The 23,499-nt window shown below is 40.1% G+C and overlaps 1 pseudogene; it reads left to right on the forward strand.

Annotated features, from left to right (window-relative positions):
• Positions 1–17,166: 17,166 nt before the first annotated feature.
• LOC113612005 (uncharacterized) lies at positions 17,167–17,258 on the forward strand (annotated as a pseudogene).
• Positions 17,259–23,499: the final 6,241 nt, after the last annotated feature.

A 23,499-nucleotide genomic window follows, 5' to 3' on the forward strand; every position in this document is an offset into this window, starting at 1 on the left:
ACTAGGGATGTAATGTACAACGTGATAAATATAATTAACTCTGCTGCAGGGTATATATGAAAGTTGTTATGAGAGTAAATCCTAAGAGTTCTTATCCCAAGAAAAATTTTTTTCCTTTTTTTTCCTGTTTAACTTTGTACCTAAATGAGATAATGGATGTTCACTAAACTTGTGATAATCATTTAATGATGTATGTAACTCAAATAATTATGCTGTATACCTTAAACTTATACATTGCTGTATGTCAATTTTAACTCAATAAAACTGGAAGGAAAAAAGCAATACTTTCAGTATGATTAGAGTATAGTGAGTAGGAGGGACAGTGGTAATAGACAACGTGGGAGAGATAGGCCAGGCATGATCCTTCAAAACCATGTTGGATATGTCAAGAGTTTGAGACTTCATCCTGAGATCAATGGGTAGGCACAGGAGTGCCATGGTTAGATTCATATTGTTGGAAGATCACTATGGCTTCTGTGTGAAGAATGGATTGATAGGATGCAAAAATGGATTCAAGAAGCCCAGCTGGAAGACTATTGTAATCATTCAGGAAACAGATAATAGTGACTTGGCGAGGGTAGTGATAAGGGAGGTATAAAGAGGTGGATAGGGGCAAGAAATCTTTAGGAGGAATAGCTGATAAGACTTGATGTGGTAGACATGGAGATGTGTGTCCCAGATCTCCTTTCAAGGAAGGACTTAATGCCCAGCCACAGGGAGTGTTGTCAGTAGACAGCATCCACATATCTGTTCCTTCAGAGCCTGGCTCAGCTGCAGAAGGATCTCATGCCTGAGATCACACCCTTCTCCTGGTAGCCCACATCTGACTGAGCAAGAAAGAGGTATAAAGGTCTGGTTATTTGGGTCCAACAGGGGGCACTCTGATGGGCTATATTTGCCCAAGGCTTTGTTGGACTTGCACAACAGTTTAACTTATCCCTCTACCCAATCCTACTTTCTTCCCTTTACCTTCACAGGGAATGATCTATAATAAACATAGATCTTCAACTCAATCTTGCATCTTCAATGTAATCTCAAGCTCTGTTTCCACTAAGTCCAAGCTATGACTGTTGGAACTAGAAGTGGAGTGCTATGATAAAGCAAGTGATGAGATGGGATTTGGAGCTGGATCACTCACCACCTAGCTTGCAGTGAGAACCCCATCATTGATGACAGGTGGAGCACAGCCACCTTCTGGAACAAGGTGGTGGTCCAGTTATTAAAATGTTTGTTGGTAGTAAACTAGGAGTGTATACCAATGGAAGGGGATGTGGTGGCAGGCATATTAGTTGTTTGAGACTTAGGGATATAACAGCAATTTTAAAGATAAAGGGATTAGATGGCTATTGGTAAGCATCATTGGTAATCATCAGAAAGATAATGAGCAATTGAGAGTAACGGGCAACTTAAAGCCAAACGTGAAAACCAGAAGCATCTTTGGTATAATACAAATAAACTCTCATCTTTTGTAGTGATAGGCAGAGAAAGCCAAGTAGAACAAGCCCAGGACTTAATAGTCAGAGCGGCTAAACCTCAAAGACAGTAAAACTCCAACTAAGGCAGGACTGAGACCCTGACGTGTGGGATAGGCACCTCTGCTCCTGATCACTAGACTTATAACTAGAGTTAAGACATTGCATAACCCATCTGGGGCATAATCTAATTTACTAGGAAGGAAAGGGAATATACCCCAAATGGACTGCAAAACCTAGCCTGTATATACTGAAAGGAGTTGGGGGAGTATGGATAGGACCATATTACAAGGGTGCTTGATCAAGGGGCCATAACTTAAACTTGTATAAGCAAGAGTTTGTTCACTTGGGAGTGTTCTCCTACAATACAGGACTTACTGCTAAAGACACCAGTAGACAGTGCAAACTCATTAGTAGGATGGCTCCCAGAAACATTGAAAACATAATGTCTCTTGCTAAGTGAAATTGAAATGCCAGAATTGTTGTGGGATATAACGAAGGAAGGGATTAAAGGGCTCAGGGATATGGACATGCCCCTTCCAATGACTACATTCCATGCAAAAACTCAGAGGACACACCATTTACTGAGGCCATAAAAAATACACTGCTGAGAAAGGTAGTGGAATCACTAATAAGTTTCATAGTGACTCTCTTCTGTTGATATAGATGACTGTAGGAGATTCTGTTAAAGAGATTGTCTTGTTGATAACATTGGAAATATAAGACCCTGAAACAACAGAGGCAAGGTGGCAACCCTTAGCTGCCATAAGTCAAGGGTTCACATTACCATGATGATAGTTAAGGTCACAAAGGCATCCAGGGAGCTCTAACATGTAAAGAGTTATGGAGATGATTAACAGAACATGATCTCCTTAAGGGAAAATAGATGGAGAGCTGACAAGGTTACTACTCAGCTTTTGCCAGCAGAATAAATCAAGTATGGATAACCAGGACGCTGATGGCAGTCACTCAAATAAAAAAGGCAACAACACTTGGCCAGTTTCTACACCTAAGTCAGTTTTTAGACCCTTAAACACACTGACTAAAGAGGACATCATGTCTCTACAACAACATGGCAAGTATACACAGTAAGGACTCTTCCGGTCTTTCCCCAAAGGGACCTATGGTCATCTATTCAGATACCTGTTCACTGAGGAAAGAGGAATACTAGACATTTAAAGGATTATTGGACACAGAGTCTGTGTTGACATTGATACCTGGAGATCTGCAGGGTCATCACAGCCCCGCTGTTAGAGTGGGGCATAGAGGAACCAATAAATGGAGTCCTAGCCAAGGTGTAGTTTCAGTGGGTACTTGGATCTGAAGATTCACACAGTGGTAATCTCCCAGATCCCAAATGTAAAATTGGGATAGATATACTGGCATTTGTCATTATCTCCACATTGGGTCCTTGTCTATGTGGAAGGCCAAATGTAAGCCTCTGAAACTGCTCCCTTACCCTATCCAGGATAGTAAATTGAACATTATCACATCCCTGGGAAATAGTGGAGAATGTGAAAGCCTTAAGACTCTCAGGATAGGGGTGATGGATCCTATCATATTTTTAATTTAATTCACCAGGCTATCCACTACAAAACCAGATGGATCCTGGAGGATGATTGTAGTCTACTGTAAACTCAATCTTATGTCATAGCCTGGATAACAGCCATTTTGCTGGACATAGTATCATTGTTAGAGCAGATGAATGTGCACATGGCATGCAGCCACTGATGTGGTAAAAAAAATTCTTTTATATTCCAATAAGAAAAGAGATCATAAAAATTGCAATCTCATGGAAAGGACAACAATATTTGTGCCAGCTGAGTTCTTCAAGAAGCAGATACTGAAATGGAATTAGAAGTGCAAAAGATTTATGGGAAGGTGCACCTGTGAAAGTAAATTGAGCAAAGGATGTCTTTAGATCATAATGGAGAACTAAGAAAGTCTCTGCTAACCCAACAGGGAGATAGGAAGCAAAGTTACTTATTATATTAGTCTCCTTCTGTGCAACAAGACCATGCTGTAGTGCAAGCAGTTCTGCTACTTTGGCCATATGATTCAGTAGACTCTATGGTGTTTGAGGTATAAGCAGTGGGAAAATATGCAGTTTGGAGCTTATGGTAAGCCCCAGTGAAGAACCACAAGACAGGTCCCTGGGATTCTGAGTCAGCACCATGCCATAGGCAATGGAGAATTATTTGCCTTTTAAGAACCAACTCATGGTGTGTTACTGGGCCCCGGTAGAGATGAAAGACTTGACCATGGGCTACCAAGTGACAATGTGGTCAGAAATGCCCATCACTAGCTAAGTTCTATTAGAATCACTGTCTTAAGGTCAGGAAGGTCTAGAAGCAATCTGTCATAAACTGGAAATGGTATATCTAGGATTGAGCTCAAGCAAGACCAGTATGTTTCATAAGCAGGTGACCCAGAACCTCATTTCACCATATTTGCAACAGTGCTCCTATCTAGGCTCACATCTATGCTCACATGGGAAGCCCTGTATCAACAGCTGAAGAAGGAGGCACAATACTGAGCTTGGTTTATAGGTGGGTTGGATTAGTATGTGGTATGTGAGTGCACGCTAAAAATGGATGGGAGGTGCATAACAGTCACTTTCAGGAGTGTCCTAAGAAGAAAGAAGAGAGGTAAAATCCAACCAGTGGGCAGAGCTTCAGGGAGTACACCTGACCATCCACTTTGTGTGGAAAGAGAAGTAGCCTGAGGTTAGAATATATTGACACATGACAGTAGTGAATGTTCTAGTTGGCTTGTCAGGGTCCTGAAAAGAAAATGATTGGAAGATTGGTGGCAAGGAATTCTGGTGTTTGAGGAATGTGGATGGATATAGGGGAATGTACATGAAATGTACAACTCTTGGTATCACAGGTTAACACAAACCACAGAGCATCCACCATACAAGAGACACTAAACAACCAAGTGGACAAAAGACATCAGCTAGCCTCTTTCATCAGCCATCCCAGTGCCTGTACAATGGACATATGAATGCAGTGGCCATGATGACAGGGATGGAGGCTATTAATGGCCTCTAATCTATCAATGCTTATCTAGCTAATGTCACCTCTGAATATCCAACTGGCCAGTAAGACTCCAGTGTCGTACAGATGGCCAACAGGCACATGAAAACATGCTCAACATCACTAATTATTAGACAAATGCAAATCAAAACTACAATGAGGTACCACCTCTCACTGGTCAGAATGGTCATCATTTAAAAATCTACAAGTAACAAATACTAGAAAGAGTGTGGAGAAAAGGGAACCCTCCTACACTGTTGGTGGGAATGTACACTGGTGCAGCCACTATGGAAAACAGTATAGAAGTTCCTCAAAAAACTAAAAATAGAGTTGCCATATGATCCAGCAATCCCACTCCTGGGTATACATCCGGACAAAACTATAATTCAAAAAGATACACACACCCCTATGTTCATAGCAGCACTATTCACAATAGCCAAGACATGGAAGCAACCTAAATGTACATCCACAGATGAATGGATAAAGAAGTTGTGGTACATATATACAAGGGAAAACTACTCAGTTATAAAAAAGAACGAAGTAATGCCATTTGCAGCAACATGGATGGACCTAGAGATCAACATACTAAGCGAAGTAAGTCAGACAGAGAAAGACAAATACATATCACTTATAGTGGAATCTTAAATATGACACAAATAAACTTATCTACAAAACAGAAACAGACTCACACACATAAAGAAGAGATGTGTGGTTGCCAAGGGGGAGGGCTGTGGGGGAGGGATAGATTGGGAGTTTGGGATTAGCAGATGCAAGCTATTATACATAGAATGGATTAAAAAACAAGGTCCTACTGTATAGCACAGGGAACTATATTAAATATCCTTGATAAACCATAATAGAAAAGAATATGAAAAAGAATGTGTGTGTGTGTGTCTGTGTGTGTATAATTGAATCACTTTGCTGTACAGCAGAAATTAACACATTGTAAATCAACTATACTTCAATAAAATATATTTTTAAAAAAGAGACTCCAATGTCAAACCCCCAATATAGCACCATTCTTTAAGGAAATAAAATGGTCATTTGGTGGGAAATTGGCTACATTGTTTCCCTTCCATCCTGGAAGGGCCAATAGTTCACTCTCATATTAAAAAATACATATTCTGGGAATGGGTTTAAATTTCCTGCCCAAAGGGCTTTAGTCAGCACTTAATAGTACTTACTGAGCTTAATAGAGCATTTAATCAATGAGTGTGGCATCTCAGTAATCATAACATCTGATTAGGATGAGGTATGTGTACTGAGTGCATAATGTAAACTCATAGACATATATTTATTTAGTAATAGAAAACATGGGAGCTTTTGATCATCCATGGAGTGCAAACTGAAGAGAGAAGAGGAGTCAGATCTACCTTCTGCAGTTAAATGTTGGTTAGGGGAAGCAGAGCTGTAAAACGAGAGAAGAAATATTAGTCAGAAGTAGAATTACATCTACGTGTATGGAAATCAAGCAACTGAATATTTGTAGAAGGAGGGAGTGGTCGATACAGTTGAGATGGGCAAAGCAAAGCTTGGCCCTAAAAGGTGTGCAGTTGATTTAACAACATGGAGGCCAGTAAGGACCTTGGTAAGTACAATTTCAGTGGAGTGCTAAAGCTAAAACTTAGTTTGTCGTGGATTGAAGAGGATTAGGAGGTGAGAAAATAGAAATAGTGTGGGTAACAATCTCAATAGTTACAGAACTTTGAATATTTATTATTGACAAATAACTTTTGGAAGAGAATGTTCTTAACTATATAAAAAATTGAATGTATCAAAAGATATACCAACCACTGTACTTAATATCCAAAACAATTGTGACCACAATTGCCATTACCATTCATTAGTATTGGACATTGTGGCAATTAATAAATCTATATATAAAAGATACAAATTTATTTTCTATGTAGGTGATCCAAATGAAGCCACCAATAAACTTTTAGAGCTAGTAAGGAAATTAAACAACCTAGGAAGACTACTGTATCATCATACAAATAGCAAGTGTTGTTCTATACACTTGTAACAGTCAAAAATCCATAAATTATCTTTAAACAATCATATAGGAAATATGCCAGAACAACAAGAAGAAAAGCATAAAACATTACTGAAGGCTGTAAAAAAAGATACATATATATATATATATATATATATATATATATATATACACACACACACACACACACATATATATATATATAATAGATTGAGAAATATACCATGTCTTTTGAGATGGATTGATATTTCAAATGAATCCATTAATTCAAGACAATCCTAAACAATATACCAACAATTAAAAAATAATTTAAACAAGAAACCTAAGAAGACAATTTAAAATTTTTTCTGTCATAAAAAACAGACAAGAAGAGAAGGCAATCTGAAAAAAACATTAAATATTGTGGGTAGTTTGACAACAAGGTATCAGAGCTCTAGTAATTCTAAAAAGAGTACAGTAATGGTCTGTTAATAGAAAATTGCATCAATGGTAGAAAAGAGAGATGTCAGAAGCAGACCCATTAGATATGGACATTTGTTTTCGAGAAACATGGCATTTTAACTCAATGGGGAAAAGTAGGAATATTTTATTGTAATGGGAAAATAGGTTATTAACTTGGGGAAAAAGGTGTGCTTATCTCTCATATAATTCACAAAAAAACCCCAAGATAGGTAAAATACCTAAATGTAAAATCAAAACTATAAACAGTTTTTAGAAAATAAATAAGAGACTAATTTTATGACCTAGAGATAGGAAAGGATTTCTTCAAGAAGATAAAAGTCATCATAAAGGAGAAGACTGATCAATCTGAAAACATAAACTTTTTTTTAGAAATCTTACAACTAAAAAGGTAAAGATAATAGACAAATTGGAAAGAAATATTTGAAATGTATAAAAATGCCAAAGATAAACATATGAAATATATAACAATTTTATGCAAACTATTTAGTAAATCCAAAAAAGAAAAACAATAGTGAAATGCTTAAGGATAAACACAGAATATTCTCAGAAGCATTCATTATAATTATAAATGGTTGTATAAGGAAATAATGCAACCACAAACAACAATAATGAATTATACTTTTTCACAGATCAGATGGCAAAATAAAAAATTTGCAATATTAGTCTGGGCTGGAGAAAATGTATTCCTGCGGTGAGTGGTAATATGTATTAGTTTTGCCTCTTTCGTTTGTGAGGGATTTTACGTTTCCCCCCAGCTTTATTGAGAAATAATTGCCCTATATATTGTGTAAGTTTAAGGTGGCCAATGTAATGATTTGTTACACATGCGTGTTGCAAAATGTTTACCACAATCGGTTAGTTAGAACATCTTTCCCCTCATGTAATTATCATTTTGTTGTTATTCTTGGTGTTATGGTAAAAATATTTAAGATCTCCTCTCATAGTACCTTTCAACTTTACAATACAGTATTGTTTGTTTGTTTTTTTTACAACATTATTGGAGTATAATTGGTTTACAATGGCATGTTAGTTTCAGCTTTATAAAAAAGTGAATCAGTTATACATATACATATGTTCCCATATCTCTTCCCTCTTGCGTCTCCCTCCCTCCCACCTCCCTATCCCACCCCTCTAGGTGGTCACAAAACACCGAGCTGATCTCCCTGTGCTATGCGGCTGCTTCCCACTAGCTATCTATTTTAAGTTTGGTAGTGTATATATGTCCATGCCCCTCTCTCGCTTTGTCAAAACTTACCCTTCCCCCTCCCCAAATCCTCAAGTCAAATCTAGAGTAGGTCTGTGTCTTTATTCCTGTCTTAACCCTAGCTTCTTCATTACATTTTTTTCCTTAAATTCCATATATATGTATTAGCATACAGTATTTGTCTTTCTCTTTCTGACTTACTTCACTCTGTATGACAGACTCTAGGTCCATCCACCTCATTACAAATAGCTCAATTTCGTTTCTTTTTAGGGTTGAGTAATATTCCATTGTATATATGTGCCACATCTTCTTTTTTTTTAACATCTTTATTGGGGTATAATTGCTTTACAATGGTGTGTTAGTTTCTGCTTTATAACAAAGTGAATCAGTTATACATATACATATGTTCCCATATCTCTTCCCTCTTGCGTCTCCCTCCCTCCCACCCTCCCTATCCCATCCCTCCAGGTGGTCACAAAGCACCGAGCCGATGTGCCTGTGCCATGCGGCTGCTTCCCACTAGCTATCTACCTTACGTTTGTTAGTATATATATGTCCATGCCTCTCTCTCGCTTTGTCACAGCTCACCCTTCCCCCTCCCTATATCCTCAAGTCCGTTCTCCAGTAGGTCTGCGTCTTTATTCCTGTCTTACCCCTAGGTTCTTCATGGCATTTTTTTTCTTTTTCTTAAATTCCATATATATGTGTTAGCATACGGTATTTGTCTTTCTCTTTCTGACTTACTTCACTCTGTATGACAGACTCTAGGTCTATTCACCTCATTACAAATAGCTCAATTTCATTTCTTTTTATGGCTGAATAATAGTCCATTGTATATATGTGCCACGTCTTCTTTATCCATTCATCCGATGATGGGCACTTAGGTTGTTTCCATCTCCGGGCTATTGTAAATAGAGCTGCAGTGAACATTTTGGTACATGACTCTTTTTGAATTTTGGTTTTCTCAGGGTATATGCCCAGTAGTGGGATTGCTGGGTCATATGGTAGTTCTATTTGTAGTGTTTTAAGGAACCTCCATACTGTTCTCCATAGTGGCTGCACCAATCCATATTCCCACTAGCAGTGCAAGAGTGTTCCCTTTTCTCCACACTCTCTCCAGCATTTATTGTTTCTAGATTTTTTGAGGATGGTCATTCTGACTGATGTGAGGTGATATCTCACTGTAGTTTTGATTTGCATTTCTCTTATGATTAATTATGTTGAGCATTCTTTCATGTGTTTGTTGGCAGTCTGTATATCTTCTTTGGAGAAATGTCTATTTAGGTCTTCTGCCCATTTTTGGATTGGGTTGTTTGGTTTTCTGTTATTGAGCTGCATATAAATTTTGAAGATTAATTCTTTGTCAGTTGCTTCATTTGCAAATATTTTCTCCCATTCTGAGGGTTGTCTTTTGGTCTTGTTTATGGTTTCCTTTGCTGTGCAAAAGCTTTGAAGTTTCATTAGGTCCCATTTGTTTATTTTTGTTTTTATTTCCATTTCTCTAGGAGGTAGGTCAAAAAGGATCTTGCTGTGATTTATGTCATAGAGTGTTCTGCCTATGTTTTCCTCTAAGAGTTTGATAGTTTCTGGCCTTACATTTAGGTCTTTAATCCATTTTGAGCTTATTTTTGTGTATGGTGTTAGGGAGTGATCTAATTTCATACATTTACATGTACCTGTCCAGTTTTCCCAACACCACTTATTGAAGATGCTATCCTTTCATAACTGTACATTCCTGCCTCGTTTATCAAAGATAAGATGACCACATGTGCATGGGTTTATCTCTGGGCTTTCTATCCTGTTCCATTGATCTATCTTTCTGTTTCTGTGCCAGTACCATACTGTCTTGATTACTGTAGCTTTGTAGTATAGTATGAAGTTAGGGAGCCTGATTCCTCCAGTTCCGTTTTTCGTTCTCAAGATTGCTTTGGCTATTTGGGGTCTTTTGTGTTTACATACAAATTGTAAAATTTTTTGTTCTAGTTCTGTGAAAAATGCCAGTGGTAGTTTGATAGGGATTGCATCGAATCTGTAGATTGCTTTGGGTACTAGAGTCATTTTCACAATGTTGATTCTTCCAATCCAAGAACATGGTATATCTCTCCATCTATTTGTTTCATCTTTAATTTCTTTCATCAGTGTCTTATAATTTTCTGCATACAGGTCTTTTGTTTCCTTCGGTAGGTTTATTCCTAGATATTTTATTCTTTTTGTTGCAATGGTAAATGGGAGTGTTTTCTTGATTTCACTTTCAGATTTTTCATCATCAGTTTATAGGAATGCCAGAGATTTCTGTGCATTAATTTTGTGTCCTGATACTTTACCAAATTCATTGATTAGCTCTAGTAGTTTTCTGGTAGCATCTTTAGGATTCTCTATGTATAATATCATGTCATCTGCAAACAGTGACAGCTTTACTTCTTCTTTTCCGATTTGGATTCCTTTTATTTCCTTTTCTTCTCTGATTGCTGTGGCTAAAACTTCCAAAACTATGTTGAATAAGAGTGGTGAGAGTGGGCAACCTTGTCTTGTTCCTGACCTTAGTGGAAATGCTTTCAGTTTTTCACCATTGAGGACGATGTTGGCTGTGGGTTTGTCATATATGGCCTTTATTATGTTGAGGAAAGTTCCCTCTATGCCTACTTTCTGCAGGGTTTTTATCATAAATGGGTGTTGAATTTTGTCAGAAGCTTTCTCTGCATCTATTGAGATGATCATATGGTTTTTCTCCTTCAATTTGTTAATATGGTTTATCACATTGATTGTTTTGCATATATTGAAGAATCCTTGCATTCCTGGAATAAACCCCACTTGATCATGGTGCATGATCCTTTTAATGCCCTGCTCGATTCTATTTGCTAGTATTTTGTTTAGGATTTTTGCATCTACGTTCATCAGTGATATTGGCCTGTCGTTTTCTTTCTTTGTGATATCCTTGTCTGGTTTTGGTATCAAGGTGATGGTGGCCTCGTAGAATGAGTTTGGGAGTGTTCCTCTCACTGCTATATTTTGGAAGAGTTTGACAAGGATAGGTGTTAGCTCTTCTCTAAATGTTTGATAGAATTCTCCTGTGAAGACTTCTGGTCCTGGGCTTTTTTTTGTTGGAAGATTTTTAATCACAGTTCAATTTTGGCACTTTTGATTGGTCTGTTCATATTTTCTATTTCTTCCTGATTCAGTCTTGGCAGGTCATGCATTTCTAAGAATTTGTCCATTTCTTCCAGGTTGTCCATTTTATTGGCATAGCGTTGCTTGTAGTAATCTCCCATGATCATTTGTTTTTCTGTAGTGTCAGTTGTTACTTCTCCTTTTTCACTTCTAATTCTATTGATTTGACTGTTCTCCTTTTTTTCTTGATGAGTCTGGCTTCTGGTTTATCAATTTTTTTTATCTTCTCAAAGAACCAGCTTTTAGTTTTATTGACCTTTGCTATCGTTTCCTTCATTTCTTTTTCATTTATTTCTGATCTGATCTTTATGATTTCTTTCCTTCTGCTAACTTTGAGGGTTTTTTGTTCTTCTTTCTCTAATTGCTTTAGGTGCAAGATTAGGTTGTTTATTCGAGATGTATCCTGTTCCTTAAGGTAGGATTGTACTGCTATAAACTTCCCTCTTAGAACTGCTTTTGCTGCATCCCATAGGTTTTGGGTCGTCGTGTCTCCATTGTCATTTGTTTCTAGGTATTTTTTGATTTCCTCTTTGATTTCTTCAGTAATCACTTCGTTATTAAGTAGTGTATTGTTTAGCCTCCATGTGTTTGTATTTTTTACAGATCTTTTTCTGTAATTGATATCTAGTCTCATAGCATGGTGGTTGGAAAAGATACTTGATACAATTTCAATTTTTTAAAATTTACCAAGGCTTGTTTTGTGACCCAAGATATGATCTATCCTGGATAATGTTCCATGAGCACTTGAGAAAAGTGTGTATTCTGTTGTTTTTGAATGGAATGCCCTATAAATATCAATTAAGCCCATCTTGTTTAATGTATCATTTAAAGCTTGTGTTTCCTTATTTATTTTCATTTTGGATGTTCTGTCAATTGGTGAAAGTGAGGTGTTAAAGTCCCCTACTATGAGTGTGTTACTGTCGATTTCCCCTTTTATGGCTGTTAGTATTTGCCTTATGTATTGAGGTGCTCCTATGTTGGGTGTATAAATATTTACAATTGTTATATCTTCTTCTTGGATCTATCCCTTCATCATTATGTAGTGTCCTTCTTTGTCTCTTCTAATAGTCTTTATTTTAAACTCTATTGTTTCGGATATAATAATTGCTACTCCAGTTTTCTTTTGGTTTCCCACTGCATGGAATATCTTTTTCTGTCCCCTTACTTTTATTCGTATGTGTCTCTAGGTCTGAGGTGGGTCTCTTGTAGACAGCATATATATGGATCTTGTTTTTGTATCCATTCAGCCAATCTGTGTCTTTTGGTGGGAGCATTTAGTCCATTTACATTTAAGGTAGTTATCAATATGTATGTTCCTATTCCCATTTTCTTAATTGTTTTGAGTTTATTATTGTAGGTCTTTTCCTTCTCTTGTGTTTCTTGCCTAGAGAAGTTCCTTTAGCATTTGTTTTAAAGCTGGTTTTGTGGTGCTGAACTGTCTCAGCTTTTGCTTGTCTGTAAAGGTTTTAATTTCTCCATCAAATCTGAATGAGATCCTTGCTGGGTAATCTTGGTTGCAGGTTTTTCTCCTTCATCACTTTAAATATGTCCTGCCAGTCCCTTCTGGCTTGCAGAGTTTCTGCTGAGAGATCAGCTGTTAACCTTATGGGGATTCCCTTGTGTGTTATTTGTTGTTTTTCTCCTGCTGCTTTTAATATGTTTTCTTTGTATTTAATTTTTGACAGTTTGATTAATACATGTCTTGGCATATTTCTCCTTGGATTTATCCTGTATGGGACTTTCTGTGGTTCCTGGACTTGATTAACTATTTCCTTTCCCATATTAGGGAAGTTTTCAACTATAATCTCTTCAAATATCTTCTCAATCCTTTTCTCTTTCTCTTCTTTTTCTGGAACCACTATAATTCGAATGTTGGTGTGTTTAATGTTGTCCCAGAGGTCTCTGAGACTGTCCTCAGTTCTTTTCATTCTGTTTTCTTTATTCTGCTCTGCAGTAGCTGTTTCCACTATTTTATCTTCCAGATCACTTATCCGTTCTTCTGCCTCAGTTATTCTGCTATTGATCCCATCTAGAGTATTTTTAATTTCATTTTTTGTGTTGTTCATCATTGCTTATTTAATCTTTAGTTTTTCTAGGTCCTTGTGAAATGTTTCTTGCATTTTCTCTATTCTATTTCCAAGGTTTTGAATCATCTTTACTATCATTTTTCTGAATTATTTTTCAGGTAGACTGCCTATTTCCTCTTCTTTTGTTAGGTCTGGTGGGTTTTTATCTTGCTCCTTCATCTGCTGTGTGTTTTTCTGTCTTCTCATTTTGCTTATCTTACTGTGTTGGGGTCTCCTTTTTAAAGGCTGCAGGTTCGTAGTTCTCATTTTGTAGGCTTCCTTGTGGAGGAGACTAGTGCCTGTGTTCTGGTGGATGAGACTGGATCTTGTCTTTCTGGTGGGCAGGTCCACGTCTGGTGGTGTGTTTTGGCGTGTCTGTGGACTTATTATGATTTTCGTCAGCCTCTCTGCTAATGGGTGGGGTCATGTTCCTGTTTTGCTAGTTGTTTGGTATAGGGTGTCCAGCACTGTAGCTTGCTGGTCGTTGAGTGAAGCTGGTTGCTGGTGTTGAGATGGAGATCTCTGGGAGATTTTCGCCGTTTGATATTATGTGGAGCTGGGAGGTCTCTTGTGGACCAGTGTCCTGAAGTTGGCTCTCCCACCTCAGAGGCACAGCACTGACTCCTGGCTGCAGCACCTAGAGCCTTTCATACACACGGCTCAGAATAAAAGGGAGAAAAAGTAGAACGAAAGAAAGAAAGAAAGAAAGAAAGAAAGAAAGAAAGAAAGAAAGACAGGCGGGAGGGAGGGAGGAGGGAAGGAAGGAAGGAAGGAAAGAAAGAAGATAAAACAAAATAAGATAAAATAAAATAAAGTTATTAAAATAAAAAAATAATTTTTAAGAAAAAAAATTTTTTTAGAGGAAAAAAAATAACGCACCGATAGAACCCTAGGACTAATGGTGGAAGCAAAGCTATACAGACAAAATCTCCCACAGAAGCATACACATACACACTCACAAAAAGAGGAAAAGGGGGGCTTCCCTGGTGGCGCAGTTGTTGAGAGTCTGCCTGCTGATGCAGGGGACACGGGTTTGTGCCCCGGTCTGGGAAGATCCCACATGCCGCGGAGAGGCTAGGCCCGTGAGCCATGGCTGCTGAGCCTGCGCGTCCAGAGCCTGTGCTCCGCAACGGGAGAGGCCACAACAGTGAGAGGTCCGCGTACTGCAAAAAAAAAAAAAAAAAAAAAAAGAAGAAAAGGGGAAAAAATCATAAATCTTGCTCTCAAAGTCCACCTCCTCCATTTGGGATGATTTGTTGTCTATTCATGTATTCCACAGATGCAGGTACATCAAGTTGATTGTGGAGATTTAATCCGCTGCTTCTGAGGCTTCTGGGAGGGATTTCCCTTTCTCTTCTTTCTTCTCACAGCTCCCGGGGCTCAGCTTTGGATTTGGCCCCGCCTCTGCGTTTAGGTAGCTGGAGGGCGTCTGTTCTTCGCTCAGACAGGACGGGGTTAAAGGAGCAGCTGCTTCGAGGACTCTGGCTCACTCAGGCCGTGGGTAGGGAGGGGTATGGAGTGCGGGGAGAGCCTGCGGCGGCAGAGGCCAGCGTGATGCACCAGGCTGAGGCGCGCCATGCGTTCTGCCGGGGAAGTTGTCCCTGGATCCCAGGACCCTGGCAGTGGCGGGCTGCACAGCCTCCCCGGGAGGGGGGTGTGGATAGTGACCTGTGCTCACACACAGGCTTCTTGGTGGTGGCAGCAGCAGCCTTAGCGTCTCATGCTCGTCTCTGGGGTCCGAGCTGTTAGCCGCTGCTCGCGCCCATCTCTGGAGCTCCTTTAAGCAGTGCTCTTTATCCCCTCTCCTCGTGCACCAGGAAACAAAGAGGGAAGAAAAAGTCTCTTTTCTCTTTGGCAGGTCCAGACTTTTCCCTGGACTCCCTCCCAGCTAGCCGTGGTGCACTAACCCCCCGCAGGCTGTGTTCAGTCCTCTCCCTGCGCCCCGCCCACCCCGGCAGGTGAGCAGACAAGCCTCCTCAGACAAGCCTCTCGGGCTGCTGAGTGCCGGTTGTCACTGATCCTGTGCGGGAATCTCTCCTCTTTGCCCTCCGCACCCCTGTTGCTGTGCTCTCCTCCACGACTCGGAAGCTTTCCCCCTCTGCCTCCCGCAGTCTCCACCCGCGAAAGGGCTTCCTAGTGTGTGGAAACCTTTTCTCCTTCACAGCTCCCTCCCACTGGTGCAGGTCCCGTCCCTATCCTTTTGTCTCTGTTTATTCTTTTTTCTTTTGTCCTACCCAGGTACGTGGGGACTTTCTTGCCTTTTGGGAGGTCTGAGGTCTTCTGCCTGCGTTCAGTAGTTGTTCTGTAGGAGTTGTTCCACGTGTACATGTATTTCTGGTGTATCTGTGGGGAGGATGGTGATCTCCGCGTCTTACTCTTCCACCATCTTCCCCTATCTCTCCCTACAATACAGTATTGTTAACTATACTCACCCTGTTGTACATGAGTTCTCTGGAATTTATTCATCTTATAACTGAAAGTTTGTACACTTTGACCAACATCTCCCTATTTCCCCTACACCCAGTGCCTGGTAACCATCAGTCTACTCTCTGTTTCTATGAGTTTGATGTTTTTAGATTCCACATATAAGTGAGATCATATAGTACTTGTTTTTCTATGTCTGACTTTCTCATGTAGCATAATGCCCTCAACGTCAATCCACATTGACACAGATGGCAGAATTTACTCATTTCTCATGGCTGAATAATGTTCTGTTGTATGTATATACCACATCTTCTTTACCCGTTCATCCATTGATGGACACGAAGGTTGTTTCCATATCTTGGCTATTGTGAATAATGCTGCAATAAAATGGGAGTGTTGATATCTCTTCAATATCTTGTTTTCATTTCCTTTGGAAATATACAAAGAAGTGGGATTGCTGGATCATATGATAGTCCTATTTTTAATTTTTGAGGAAGCTCCATACTGTATTTTTAGTGGCTGCACCAATTTACATTCCCACCAACAGTGCACGAGGACTCCCTTTTCTCCACATCCTTGCCAACACTTGTTATCTCTTGTCATCTTGATGATAGCCATTCTAACAGGTGGAAGGTGACATCTCATTGTAGCTTTGATTTGCATTTCCTTAATAATTAGTGATGTTGAACATCTGTTCACATACCTGTTGGCCATTTGTATGTCCTCTTTGGGAAAAAAAATGTCTATTCAGGTCTTCTGCCCATTTTTAAATTACATTATTTGATTTTTGCTATTGAGTTGTATGAGTTCCTTATAGATTTTGGATATAAAACCCTTATTTTTTTGGTTTGCAAATATTTTCTCCCATTCCACAGCTTGCCTCTTTATTCTGTCAATTGTTTCTTATGTTGAGCAGAAGCTTTTTATTTTGATGTAGATCCACTTGTATATTTTTTATTTTCTTGCTTGCACTTTTGGTATCATACCCCCAAAGTCAGTATATTATACACCTGTAACATATAATGTTGTACAGCAACTATGCTTCAATTAAAAAATTTTAAAAGAGCTAAGATTATAAAACTTCTTAAAAAAAGGAGAAAATCTTAGTGACCTTGGATTTCACAAAAATTTCTTGATTACAGCACAAAAAAACAAACTACAAAAGAAAAAAATAAATAAATTGAACTTCAAAATTAAAACATTTTGCTCTTTCAAAGACACTGTTAAGAAAATGAAGAGGTAAGTGAGAGCCTGGGAAAAAATAATTTGCAAAACACATACCCAACAAATGACTTGTAACTAGAATATATAAACAGCTCTGACAACCTAATAAAAGGAAGATCAACAGTGCTCATTTCAGTGATACAGAGAAGATTAGCATGGCCCCTGCACAAGGATAACATACAGATTCATGAAGCATTCCATATTTTTCAGTTATAAGGTAAATAAGTACTAGGGAGGTAGTGTACAGCATGATAAATATAATTATCATTGCTGTATGTTATATGTGAAAGTTGTTAAGAGAGCAAATCTTGAGTTCTCTTCACAAATACAATTTTTTTTCTTTTTCTTTTATTTTGTATCTGTATGAGATAATGGATGTTCACTAAACTTATTGGGGTAATCATTTCATGAAGTATGTAAGTCAAATCATTATACTGTACATCTTAAACTTATACAGTGCTGTATATTAATTGCATTTCCATCAAACTAGAAGGAAAAAAATTTTTAATAGAAAAAAGCTCACAAAAAATAAATCTCCAGGTTCAGATGGTTTCACTGAAGAATTTACCCAACATTCAGAAAATAACACCAATTTTACATAATGCCTTCCAGAAAATGGAAGAAACATTACTTATTTTTAGACTAATATTACCCTGATACTTCTCTTTGAGTATCATTATATCTAATACATTTTCACTTATTTGGTATTACACATCTATTATGGATGAAGACAACCCGAGTAGGTCTGTCTCTTAGAACTGGCCTTATATACTGAACAAACACCCCCTGGGTGAAGACACAATAGGAGTGGCTCTATGCCTCCCCACCTGGCTTTTGCAGAAGTGACCCAACCATAATGACTTATGTATGTATCTCTGAAAACTGAAACTATGTGAAGCAAGCTGAAGAGGGACTAGCCTCAGCTTTGACCCTTTATCTCTGCACCATGTTGGGAGGGAGAAGAGGAAGACTGCTAGAGGGTCCTGTGGCTGGAACTTTTGCACTCAGGAGGGCAGTTTCTGAGGGTCTGGACACGATGTGGGTAAGGATTCCACATGACTGTAGACCACATGACGTGCTGGATGCCCCCCAGAGAGAATTCCTTTTGCCTTTGGTAAACCCTTGCCCCACTTTCCTTAGCCCCGCATCAAGTCATATTCCAGCATCTGGCAGGGGCTGCACCTTTACTCTTGGACAGCCTACCCTCGGCTCTGCATCAGAGATTTGCCTTCTGAGATTACTGGCCTGAATTATCGACGGCCTGCTAAGGTCCCACTGGCAGTCGGCTGGCACTTCTGGATGAAAGGGGTATTCTGTTTGGAAGACAGTGCCTGCTTGGGGTGGGGGGTGGTGACCAGACGTAAAAGACACCATTGCCCATGGCCTGAGACGATTTTAAAAGAGAATCTTGTGCTTAAGTTGTCCCAAACCACAAGCATCTACGCCTGGCACTCTTTTTTTTTTTTCAGATGAGAGCATTTATTGAGCTAAGCCCCCTTCTTAGGACTTTGCCTGTACTGTCCGTTTCTTCAAGGGCCCTATGAGGTAGGTGCTCCCATTGCCCCATTTTGCAGATGAGGAAACTGAGGCACAGAGAGGTGTGTCACTGGCTCAAGGTAGAGTGGGGAACAGGTTCCTGCTCTGAGTCAGGAAGTCACCTACTCTATGGGAAGTGGTGGGGTTGGGCTCCAAGCCCACCCTGCTGTCGGCCGAGGCCTGGAGTGTCGTGTAAACCTGGGCTTCTTCCTGCGGGGGCTGGAAGGATGTGCCTGGGTGCAGTGCTGGGGCCTGGGAAGCTCCCAGGTTTGAGCCAAGATCACCCAGGCTATGCCCTCCCCACAGGCCTCAGCCTACCTGAAACAGAACAAGTACCAGCAGGCGGAGGAACTGCACAAAGAAATCCTCAGCAGGGAGGCCCTGCCTGCCCCTCTTGGTGAGCCCCCAGCCCCTCCCCTCTGCCCCAGGGGGCTCCTCAGCATCCCCACCACAATGGCCCCATCTGTTCCCCAGGAGCCCCCAACAAAGGCACAGCTGGTGATGCAGAACAGCAGGTGAGGACATACGCCTGGCACTCTTACTCTCCATCTTCCTCACACCAGATAACCTGCCGCTTGCCAAGACCAACTACTAGTTCTTCTTGCTCCTGGGCTTCTGGTATTAACAAAGGACTGGAAGTACAATGCGCAGGCTTGGGCTTCAGAGCACCCACCCCTTGTGTGGTTTTGGTCCAATCACCAGCAGAGGGGACGGAAAGACACGCGAGAGGACCTTCAGAAAAAACGCTGGATTGTGGCGGGAACTTCAGGAATGTCCAAACTGGGGGCTCCATAAGCAATGGACTGGACTGAGCAGGTTAAGGGTAAGGAGAGTGAGTGGCCACGGAGGACCTCCCTCTAGTGACAAGTTTGGGAGGTGGGCAAGGAAAAATAGTCTGGACCTCATACCTGGCAGAGACAAACTTAGGCGTGAGGGATGTAGTTAAAGAAGGAAGCTTTCTCTGGATAAAATACTAATACTATGAAAAATGAATTTTAAAATAATGGCATATTAAGCTTTTTATTATGAAAAGTGAAGAGAATAAACTAATAGAAACCAAAATAATAACAACCTAGATTATTTAAAATAACTGTATTGGAGTATAGTTGACATACTATAAGCTGCATTTAAAGCCTATGATTTGGGGCTTCCCTGGTGGCTCAGTGGTTGAGAGTCTGCCTGCCGATGCAGGGGTCACGGGTTCATGCCCCAGTCCGGGAAGATCCCACATGCTGCGGAGCGGCTGGGCCCGTGAGCCATGGCTGCTGAGCCTGTGCGTCCTGAGCCTGTGCTCCGCAACGGGAGAGGGCACAGCAGTGAGAGGCCCGCGTACCACACACACACAAAAAAAAAGCCTATTATTTGATAAATTCTGATGTATGTATACACCTGAAAACCATAAGCAAAACAAGGAATACACTCACATTGTTCATTTTTTTAAAAAAAATAAATTTATTTATTTATTTTTGGCTGCATTGGGTCTCCGTTGCTGCACGTGGGCAAGGGCTTTCTCTGGTTGCGGCGAGCTGGGGGTTACTCTTTGTTGCGGTGCACAGATTTCTCATTGCAGTGGCCTCTCTTGTTGCAGAGCACAGGCTCTAGGCACGCAGGCTTTGGTAGTTGTGGCACGTGGGCTCAGTAGTTGTGGCTCGCGGGCTCCAGAGCGCAGGCTCAGTAGATGTGGCACATGGGCTTTGTTGCTCCGCAGCATGTGGAATCTTCCCAGACGAGGGCTCAAACCCGTGTCCCCTAATTGGCAGGCAGACTCCCAACCACTGCGCCACCAGGAAAGACCACATTGTTCGTTTTTGTAGTTCACCCTCCTCTATCCACCATCCACAGCCAGTGATCAGCTTTCTGTCACTGTAGATCAGTTTGAAATTTTGACATTTTTTAAATAAGTGGAACAATGAAATACGCATTCTTTGGTCTGGCTTCTTTCACCAGCATAATCATTTTGAAATTCATTCATGGTCATATCAATAGCTCGTTCCTTTTTATTCCCGAGTAGTAAGCCATTGTATAATATACAACAATTTGTTCAGGTGTTCTTTTCTTTTTTTTAAACATCTTTATTGGAGTATCTTTATTGGAGTATAATTGCTTAACAATGGTATGTTAGTTTCTGCTTTATAACAAAGTGAATCAGTTATACATATACATATGTTCCCATATCTCTTCCCTCTTGCATCTCCCTCCCTCCCACCCTCCCTATCCCACCCCTCTAGGTGGTCACAAAGCACCAGCTGATCTCCCTGTGCTATGCGGCTGCTTCCCACTAGCTATCTCTTTTACTTTTGGTAGTATATATAAGTCCATGCTACTCTCTCACTTCGTCCCAGCTTACCCTTCCCCCTCCCCATGTCCTCAAGTCCATTCTCTACGTCTGCATCTTTATTCCTGTCCTGCCCATAGGTTCTTCATAACCATTTTTTTTGTTAGAGTCCATATATATGTGTTAGCATACAGTACTTTTTTTTCTCTTTCTGACTTACTTCACTCTGTATGACAGACTCTAGGTCCATCCACCTCACTACAAATAACTCTATTTCATTTCTTTTTATGGCTGAGTAATATTCCATTGTATATATGTGCCACATCTTCTTTATCCATTCATCTGTCGATGGACACTTAGGTTGCTTCCATGTCCTGGATGTTGTAAATAGAGCTGCAATGAACTTTGTGGTACATGACTCTTTTTGAATTATGGTTTTCTCAGGGTATATGCCCAGTAGTGGGATTGCTGGATCGTAAGGTAGTTCTATTTTTAGTTTTTTCAGGAACCTCCATACTTTTCTCCATAGTGGCTGTATCAATTTACATTCCCACCAACAGTGCAAGAGGGTTCCCTTTTCTCCACATACTCTGCAGCATTTATCATTTGTAGATATTTTGATGCTGGCCGTTCTGACCAGTATGAGGTGATACCTCATTATAGTTTTGATTTGCATTTCTCTATTGATTAGTGATGTTGAGCATCCTTTCATGTGTTTGTTGGCAATCTGTATGTCTTCTTTGGAGAAATGTCTATTTAGGTCTTCTGCCCAGTTTTAGATTGGGTTGTTGTTTTTTTTGATATTGAACTGCATGAGCTGCTTGTAAATTTTGGAGATTAATCCTTTGTCAGTTGCTTCATTTGCAAACATTTTCTCCCATTCTGAGGGTTGTCTTTTCGTCTTGTATATGGCTTCTTTTCCTGTGCAAAAGCTTTTAAGTTTCATTAGGTCCCATTTGTTTATTTTTGGTCTTATTTCCATTACTCTGGGAGGTGGATCAAAAAAAATCTTGCTGTGATTTATGTCATAGAGTGTTCTTTCGGGCTTCCCTGGTGGCGCAGTGGTTGAGAGTCCGCCTGCTGATGCAGGGGACACGGGTTCGTGCCCCGGTCCAGGAAGATCCCACATGCCGCAGAACGGCTGGGCCTGTGAGTCGTGGCCGCTGAGCCTGCGCATCCTGAGCCTGTGCTCCACAACGGGAGAGGCCACAACAGTCAGAGGCCCGTGTACCACAAAAAAAAAAAAAAAAAAGAGTGTTCTTTCTATGTTTTCCTCTTAGAGTTTTATAGTGTCTGGTCTTACATTTAAGTCTTTAATCCATTTTGAGTTTATTTTTGTGTATTTTGTTAGGGAGTGTTTTAATTTCATTCTTTTAAATGTAGCTGTCTAGTTTTCCCAGCACCACTTATTGAAGAGACTGTCTTTTCTCCACTGTATATCCTTGCCTCCTTTGTCATAGATTAGTTGACCGTAGGTGCATGGGTTTATCTCTGGGCTTTCTATCCTGTTCCATTGATCTATATTTCTGTTTTTGTGCCAGTACCATATTGTCTTGATTACTGTAGCTTTGTGGTAGAGTCTGAGGTCAGGGAATCTGATTCCTCCAGCTCCGTTTTTTGTGGGTTTTTTTTTGTCCCCTCAAGATCGTTTTGACTCTTTGAGGTCTTTTGTCTCCATACAAATTTTAAGATTTTTTGTTCTAGTTCTGTGACAAATGTCACTGGTAGTTTGATAGGGATTGTATTGAATCTGTAGATTGCTTTGGGTAGTATGGTCGTTTTCACAATATTGATTTTTCCAATCCAATAACATGGTATATCTATCTCCCCATCTGTTTGTGTCATCTTTGATTTCTTTCATCAGTGTCTTATAGTTTTCTGGTATAGTTCTTTTACCTCCTTAGGTAGGTTTATGGAATCCTTCCTTGTGGTTCCCTCTTTATATCTTTTCGTTTAGAAGATAATTTCTGCTAGTCTTCAGGATTTCGTCATTGATAGTTGCTCTGTAAATAGTTGTAGTTTTGGTGTGCCTGTGGGAGGAGGTGAGCTCAGGGTCTTCCTCTCCACCGTCTTGGCCACCTCCCACAGGCTTAGTGTTTAAACTGCTCCAGCAGTCTTTACCTTGGTCCCTTACACTCACCCGTTATTGGAGAAGGCAATACTACCACCGCTTTCAGCTGCCTTTCTCATCTTTTTTTTTTTTTAACATCTTTATTGGGGCATAATTGCTTTACAATGGTGTGTTAGTTTCTGCTTTACAACAAAATGAATCAGTTATATATATACAGATGTTCCCATATCTCCTCCCTCTTGTGTCTCCCTCCCATCCTCCCTATCCCACCCCTCTAGGTGGTCACAAACCACCGAGCTGATCTCCCTGTGCTATACGGCTGCTTCCCACTAGCTATCTACCTTACGTTTGGTAGTGTATACAAGTCCATGCCTCTCTCTCGCTTTGTCACAGCTTACCCTTCCCCCTCCCCATATCCTCAAGTCCATTCTCTAGTAGGTCTGTGTCTTTATTCCTGTCTTACCCCTAGGTTCTTCATGACATTTTTGTTTCTTAAATTCCATCTTGACTTACTGTGTTTTCCACTGAATATCTGCTGGCTATCTTGTTCTTCTCATGTCTTAGGT

This window comes from Aethalodelphis obliquidens, unplaced genomic scaffold (assembly GCF_003676395.1).
Source record: "Aethalodelphis obliquidens isolate GAN/ISIS:26980383/991018 unplaced genomic scaffold, ASM367639v1 scaffold71, whole genome shotgun sequence".
NCBI classification, from domain to species: Eukaryota; Metazoa; Chordata; class Mammalia; order Artiodactyla; family Delphinidae; genus Aethalodelphis; species Aethalodelphis obliquidens.